We start from the raw sequence: 7,964 nt of genomic DNA on the forward strand, positions 1-7,964 counted from the left end.
TGGTGGCGTCGTTCAGCAATTGGATTCGAAGATGGGGTTTGGCTTCATCCGTAACCAAATCCACCTCCTCCGACCTCAACCCCGCCGCCGCCGCCCCCGCTGCATCAGCTCCACCACATCCATACACAAATTTGCCCCTTAGGAATGGATTGTATTATGGGTTTGGCTATTTGACTTGCTTTGAGTGATAGTTGCATATATGTATGCGTTTATATATATATGTGTGTGTGTGTGTGTGTGGTCTAAAAAAAAAAAAAAAAAAAACATAATCAATTTCACAGAGGATGCATACAGGCATATATATATATATATATATATATATATATATAAACAGAGGAAGGGAGAGAGGAGATGAGAGCTCTATATAAACAGAGGAAGGGAGAGAGGAGATGAGAACTCTATTCGACGTTGCGAGGAAGATCAACAGTATAAGGGTGTGTTTGGGAGTTCAAAAGTAGTGTGGATTTAATAGTTAAAATAAGGGGCATTAGTATCTTTTGATGGTCATGAGGGCATTATAGTAATAAAATTATAGTGTATGTCATGTGACCATCACATGATGACTTTAACAGTAAGATCCGACCGAAACATTGACGGAGGGGGCCATTTGCAACAAAAATGCATAATTTGGGAGGTTAGTTGCAACTTTTGTAGTTTAGGGAATTAATTGCTCATTCCCTAATAGTTTAGAGTTTTTTTTTTTGCATTTTACCCTTTATTTTATTTTAAGCCCGACAATACTTAATTACATGATTTCAAAAATATCAATATCAATGATGTCCTCTCCTATATATACTGCCCATAGGAGCTCTACTATGACATGCAAAGAAAAACAGTAGTTTTGCTATCCTTTGTTTCTAGCTCTTATTCAGGCACTTGAAAGACATGGAGAAGGGTTCTCTGAAGATGGTTTTCTTTCTCATCCTCCTGGTTATTGCCAGGGGCGACTTGAGCCTTAGGCAAGTTAGGCGATCGCCTAAGGCCTCAGTCAATAAAAAGGTCACAAAATATTATATTTACCTAATTTATGATATATTGTAATTGTTTTCTTATTGAACACTAATTCTAAAAAATTTACCTTCTAAAATAATTTTTTTTTTTTTTTACACCAGCGCTATATATATTTAATATTTTTTTAGTAAGTTGCACCATAATAAATATGTAGCCACGGGGAAGTAGAGAAACTTTTCATATTCTCTTTTTCTATATTTTTATTTTATTTTTTTAATAATTAATATATTGTATATTATGATATGAAAAGGCCCTCAAAAAGCAAGAAGGATAATTTTTAATTAATTATTATTTAATAATTAATATATTGTATTTTATGATATGAAAATGCCACTTTTTATTTTCGTCTAAGGTCCCGATTTACATTGAGCCGCCCCTTCGGTTTGTCACTCTCTTTCTTCTCCCTCCCTCTCTACTGTCTACACACAAGCGCACGCACTCACACACACACATATATATATAATATATATGAGTATAAAAGGAAACAAAAATGGATTGATAAGAGATGAACTCTCTCAAGTATGAAACATTTATCTTTATATTTGCCACATCAATACAAAAAAATCAAGACTTTTATATAATGTATATATATATATATATCTATATATCATGTGTGTAGGAATTGAAGGAGCATGGTCGCAGTGTACTAGTGTCACTGAAGACAGACGTGTCATCAAGTTTGGCTGCAAAACGGACAGTGATTGCGAACTTGTTTGTCCTCCTAATATCAAATGGTATACTTGTAAACCACCCAAGTGCCATTGTTATTGGTGAAGAAATGAATTAATTAAACAATAAAAAAAGTACATTTTAGTTTTATTATAAATCCCATGAGTGTAAACTTTTTATGTGGTTGATGATTGAATTTATAAATCATGGCTTTAAATTTATGGATTTAATTTATCAATGGCATTAGTTTAATGGTACTTTCTTACATTTCAAAGTAAAATATTGAGGGTTTTAGTTCTCAAATGAACAAAATAAGTGTTTGAGTAGAATGTGCATGTTTCTTACCAATTGAAAAATAATAATAATAAAAAATAAAAATAATGAAGAAAGGGGGTGATACTTAATCCGCAACATGTAATGAAGAAGTGGGGGTGACACTTAATTCCCACATTACCATATTTTCGTTATGGATGTGATTTGTTAGCAGAGATGTTGTAGTTAAATGGTACCTTTTTATTACTACAAGAAATTAGGCTATTAGGGATAGTCCTTTAGTGACGCACTAAAAAACTGTCTCTAAAGATCTTTTTATTAGGGTCGGGCAAATTTTACCGTCCCTAATACCAGTTTTTAGGGACTCTGATATGTCACCAAAACCTTAACAACTGCCCCTAAAAACGATATTTTTTGGCACGGTCTGTTAAATATCGTCCCCAATTCCGCAAAAAGAGTAGCGCCAACTTCTAGTATGCGTCAAAACGAAATATATAAAATTATTTTATTTTACAAAATAGGGAAGAGGCATCAAACTACGTCATTTTTGTCTAAAAAAAATAGTAAACCTATATCATTTGCAAACCTCGATCTTCAGTTCTTCTCAAAAGTTGCCGAGCTCTTCCCCTGTCACGAAATATGAAGACCTATATCATTTACAAACCTCTTCAGTTCTTCTCAAACATTCTTTGGGCTTGATTTTCACCAAATTCAATAGCTCGTTCAAAGCGTCTTCAATCTTTACCGAATCAGAAGACGATGATCCTGAGGTACAACATTTTTATTTTTGCAGAATTTTAGGGATTATTCAAGTTTGAGCCTCTTTCTTCGATTTTCAGAGAACCTCCATGTTCGATTTGACGTTCATATAACCCACTTCGGTTTCATGATCCTCACCCTAGGTTTTATTTTATTTTATTTTATGTAAATACATGTTCTAGGGTTTTGAAATTGCAAAAGGCCTAACAATTGAAGGGGTAAACTACAAATCTGGAAAAAGCTTTTCGTCTGAGTCTGAATCGCTGTTGGAAATCATACAGCTTGTTTGAACTTTCCATCTTTATAAATTTACCCCTTATATACATATAAATATATATGTATATATATCCTTTATATATATATATATATATATATATATATATATATATGCAATTCTTTCATCAGTTCACGGACACATGAAGAAATTGTGTACTATTTTCATTCTTATTATGTTGTTTATTTACTCATTCATTATTATACAACAGATTTAATCACTCAACATTCTGCTATTTCTTCTACTTGCCAAGAGGTATGTTTCACTCTCTTCTTCATATCTCAATTGACTAGCTTAGATTGCTTCTCTATACTATTTATTTAATTTTTAATTTTTAATTTTTTATTATTATTATTTTTTTAGGTTGATTTAGGTATGAGTTTTGTAGAATTTCTATCTAATATTTGACCTACATTTTTTGAATTTTTTTTTTTTACCACTTTTTGGTTGTTGCAATCCCATAGTAGCACTTTATAAAAATAATGCCAAAAATTATGTCACAATATAGCTTTGTCCCTTCCAGTTCTAACACCCCTGATTAATGGAGACTATCTTACGTAATGGCCTCTTTATTTATACACACACATATATAGAAAAAAGCTTTATCCAACTTCAAAAAGGAATGACCAAGATCATTGCATCTCCAATGACCCATAATGATTTAGTGGAAATCATAGATGGCAGGGATCAATCACAATAGAGGACAACATGTTTGTACATGAATTTTTGGAGGATAGTGTTAAACTACAACTGTTCTGAGTTGGATAGCATATCAAAATCACTTGGACGATGAGGGAGAACACTGAAATGAACTAATCATAGCAATGACGGACAATATAAGTGAGCATGAAAATAACTTTTAGATCACAGATATCATACTACTGAAATTTATCTCACATTATAAAGCAGGAATTATATTCTAAGACAATTAGAAACAAAGATCAAGACAAGGACAAAAAAATCCTAGGAGCAGCTAATTTTTTTAGAATTTTGCAGAGAAAACCAAGAAATCGAAACTATTTACTTGGGAGATCTTATGATCTAGGGAAAGTAAACGATAAACTGTTGTAGAATAACATCTTTTTATAATAAGTCTATTGTCATAGAAGAAAAACATATTCTCTTCTTGTAGGTCAACTGGTAGAATTTCTATTCAAGTAGAATAGAGTTTGTAGTGAAGTAGAGAGGAGCAAAACATGTATTCACCTTATTTCCAAGTTGAATCATAGAATAGTTGCAAGAGAGTCAATATAGGAAACCACAATTCATGTAAGTGGGATGTAAGGAATAAGGATACTTTTTTTTTTTTTTTTTTTTTTTTTGATAAGTAAAGGAATAAGGATACTTTTATGAATAAAGTTTTTCTATGAGGGTATTATCTACTGTTAAGAAAATGTAAAATGTATTAGGACTAAACCAAGCACAACCTGCTTTTATATATTAGATTTCTTTATTTGATGAGTATCAATTTCCTCTAAAGCAAAGGACCGAAAATGATAGGAAGTTCTCAACTAAACCAGCAAATAGTTGCTGCTTAAATGAAATCCTGTAGTGACCATCCCTTTTGCATACCATTTGGTCATCCATTAAAGTTTTTAATTTCTTCTATTTTTTTTTTTTTCCATTGGACTTTCTTTTACTAAATCTATAATGATATACAACAGATTTGGAATTCTTTGGTTTTCCACTTTTATCATCTAAAGGTGCATGTTAAATAATCAATGATATCGTCGTTGCAACATTTAATGAATTTTCTTGTTCTATTGAGAGATGTTTAGCATTTTTTTTTTCCATCTATAATTTTTTTTCTATATTATTGTTGCTATGGCATTACTTCAAAATATTCCATCTGAGTTTTAAATTAGTTTAAGAATAACAACCTATAATTGAGAGTTCTACGGCAGATGGACATTAATATACGAAGGTAGATGGACATTAGCGATAGTTGACCCATGACAGTCAATGAACATATACTCAAATTAAAACATGTTTCTTTGTTTGTTAACAAATTCATTTTAAAAACCGGTATTCGATAATTCTCACATCGATCACATATCAAATACATCTTGCATACTTCAATACACATTTTAAACTAGTTTTAAACATTAAAATGTAGATTTTCCCAAATTAATATCATAGCATAATTGTTAAGAAAAGTTTAAAATTTATTTTTAAAAAGCCATTGAAATATATATTTAGTACAAAATGTATCACATATCATGCAATATGACTCTTAACTCTTATTTTGTTTCCTAATCATTAAATCTTATTTTGTTTGTTAATCACTTGATTTTTTTTTTTTTAAAGAAGAAGTGTATTTCTCTTGTAATTATGTTGCTAGGGATGAGGATGGTGAAAGGGATGAGGATCCTGCCATTCGCTTGTACAAGGACACACATTTTAAGGAATAAGGTGGATGGGCATACGAGAAAGCTAAGAGGAATTTTGTAAGTTAACTATAAGCTAGCATGTTGGAATATGAAATTTGGATCTCATAATATTTTTGTGGTTTAAAGGGGGTCACATGCCTTTAAGTGACCATTTTTGCAGTTTATAAGGGGTCACATGCCTTTAAGTGACCATTCTTTATTTTTTGTGCACAAATGGAGGTGGAGAATTGTTGCTGATGAAGTGTGGTTTTCATTCATTGCATTTCATGTTTAAAAAAAATAAAAATATAATGGGAATAATTTGTTGAAATGTTGGGGCCATGTGATAAAGAGGGACGTTCACATTGAGAGAAGTTAAAAGTTGTGTTAATGTGATAAGGGAGATCATAAAAGAGGGTCTGAAAATTAAACTATGATTATACAGAAAATATCCCAAAAAGAGTATGAATTTGATTTTTAAAATGTTCAAACTGCTCTGAAGCTACTCAACAAATTTTAAATACTAATATCATTTCCTACTTTTGTTTTATAAAAAATCAAAATTATTAATTTAAAATGTCCACACACTTGTGCAATGACAGTCACTTAAATGATGGCCTTGATGTTGATGGTGCCTTCATCCTATCTAGGGTTTTATTTTGTCTTTACTTTTTGTTTATGTATATTAGAATAATGCCACAATTTGGATGGTAGTTGTAATGGCCATCTTTTAAACTAGGGGTACTGTATTTTGAACATAATTAAGGCCCTTTTTATGTTTCGAAATCTCATTTTTGAAGGTTGGAGAAATCCCAAATTCAGGCCCTTTTTATGTTTATATTATATTTATCATTCTGTTTATGAAATTAGTAAAACCTAGTTGGGTATGTAATAAGAGTATTTGTATTTGTGAGAAGATACTTATCTCTTAGATATTTTATAAATTTAATCAATTAAATTGTGATCCATATTCTTTACATTGGTACTGTCTAATTATAAATGAACTGCAATTCTTTTGTGATAGGCTGATAGCCCTCTCACATTCTAAATGAGTTCTGAGATGTATCGTTGCTTGAATTTGAATAGTATGTAGCAGTGCTCACAAAATATTCTTTGTATTCTCAAGAATTGTCATTTTTTAATTGAAAAGAACTTACTAACAATCAAAAAAACTATAAAGTAGTCTAATAGAAGCTGCACTTTAGCTGGTTGTACAAAAGTATCAACAGACAGCAGCACATTGTAGCAAATTTTTATACCTACTTTCCGTTACTTCAAATTCGTCGATAAGTTTCTTTATGAACATGTCAAATCAAGAGGCAATTAAATTGGGTAAAACAGGAACAGAGACATGTAAACTGTCATCTGCATATATAGTAACATACAAGAAAAAGCATTTAAATGATCTGCATACCCATCCTCACATGCTCCAGGAATTTCTAAAAGTAATAAGAGTATTTGTATTTGTGAGAAATCCCAAAGTTGAAAGAAGAAGCTGTGCTGCCCTTTTTGTTGTGCAAGTGAGATATTTTATAAATTTAAAGGTCTGGTTCGTATTAGGAATTTCTTTGAGAGAGGAGAATGATGAAATATTGAGAAAATGACATTTTTGTTTCTAGTTTCTAATATCAGATCTTGAATATAATAAGTATATATATATATATATATTTTTCTCTCTATTGAGATTAATATTCTAGCTTGCACATGATTTATTCCTATGCCATATTCTTTCAATTTGATAGCGCACTTAAATATTTTGCAGGATGCAATGAAAGAAAAGGTTGCACAAAATTCTCAAAATTCTGATGGTAAGAGTCCAATCATAAATGATGTTGAGATAGTGCAAAACTAACTAGGCATAAGGAAAGGATATTGCCGTGGATTCGGACATGGTTTCATGGCTCTAAAGCATCAACGTGCCTCCTCATCATGTGACGAGGCTTCTAGGACAGAATGAATAATGGATCGTGAAGAGGATGGAACAATTTTTTGTGCTACCCGATGGTTTTAGTTATTGTTTAGAAAACTGGAGGTTTTATGGATCTTGACTATATATATTGTGGATTTATTCTGATTTATGGCTAGTAATATCTTTTTTAATGTAATTGTGGATCTATTTTGTTTATGCTTTGCATGTATTCGGAATGGTTAAACCCTCAAATTAAGCATAAAAAATATATATATTAATGTATTAGGGATAGTCTACCCGTCCCTAATACAATAATAATAATAATAATAATAATAATAAACGTATTAGGGACAGTCCATCCATCCCTAATACTATACATATTATGGACAGTCCCTGAAACGGACCCTAATCATACCTTATTAGTGACAGTCTATACCGTCCCTAATAAGTTTTAGGGACGGTGTTATTTGGGACAGTAAGTACTGTCCCTAAAAGTCTAAAGTTTTTGTCACGGTTATCTTTGACCGTCCCTAAAACTCTTTTGTCACGCTACTTTTAGTGACGCACCAATTTGACTTTTAGAGACGGTTTTCGAGCTTTTAGGGATAGTTTCAACTGTCCCTAAAACCCTAAGAGCCCATTGCAAATCACCTACACTTGCCATTGCAAATCACCTATCCTTTGACTAAGAGCCCATTTA

The 7,964-nt window shown here is 31.6% G+C and overlaps 1 long non-coding RNA gene across 1 annotated transcript; it reads left to right on the forward strand.

The window, feature by feature from the left end:
• The first annotated feature begins 2,478 nt into the window (after positions 1-2,478).
• Positions 2,479-7,460, forward strand: LOC132302717 (uncharacterized). The gene is made up of 4 exons (XR_009480907.1): positions 2,479-2,723; positions 3,198-3,241; positions 5,328-5,433; positions 7,118-7,460. It is a non-coding gene; the product is annotated as an uncharacterized LOC132302717 (long non-coding RNA).
• Positions 7,461-7,964: the final 504 nt, after the last annotated feature.

The sequence above is a fragment of the Cornus florida genome, unplaced genomic scaffold, assembly GCF_030987335.1.
Source record: "Cornus florida cultivar Cherokee Brave unplaced genomic scaffold, ASM3098733v1 CherokeeBrave_3.0.0_Hap2_Chr04, whole genome shotgun sequence".
NCBI lineage: Eukaryota > Viridiplantae > Streptophyta > Magnoliopsida > Cornales > Cornaceae > Cornus > Cornus florida.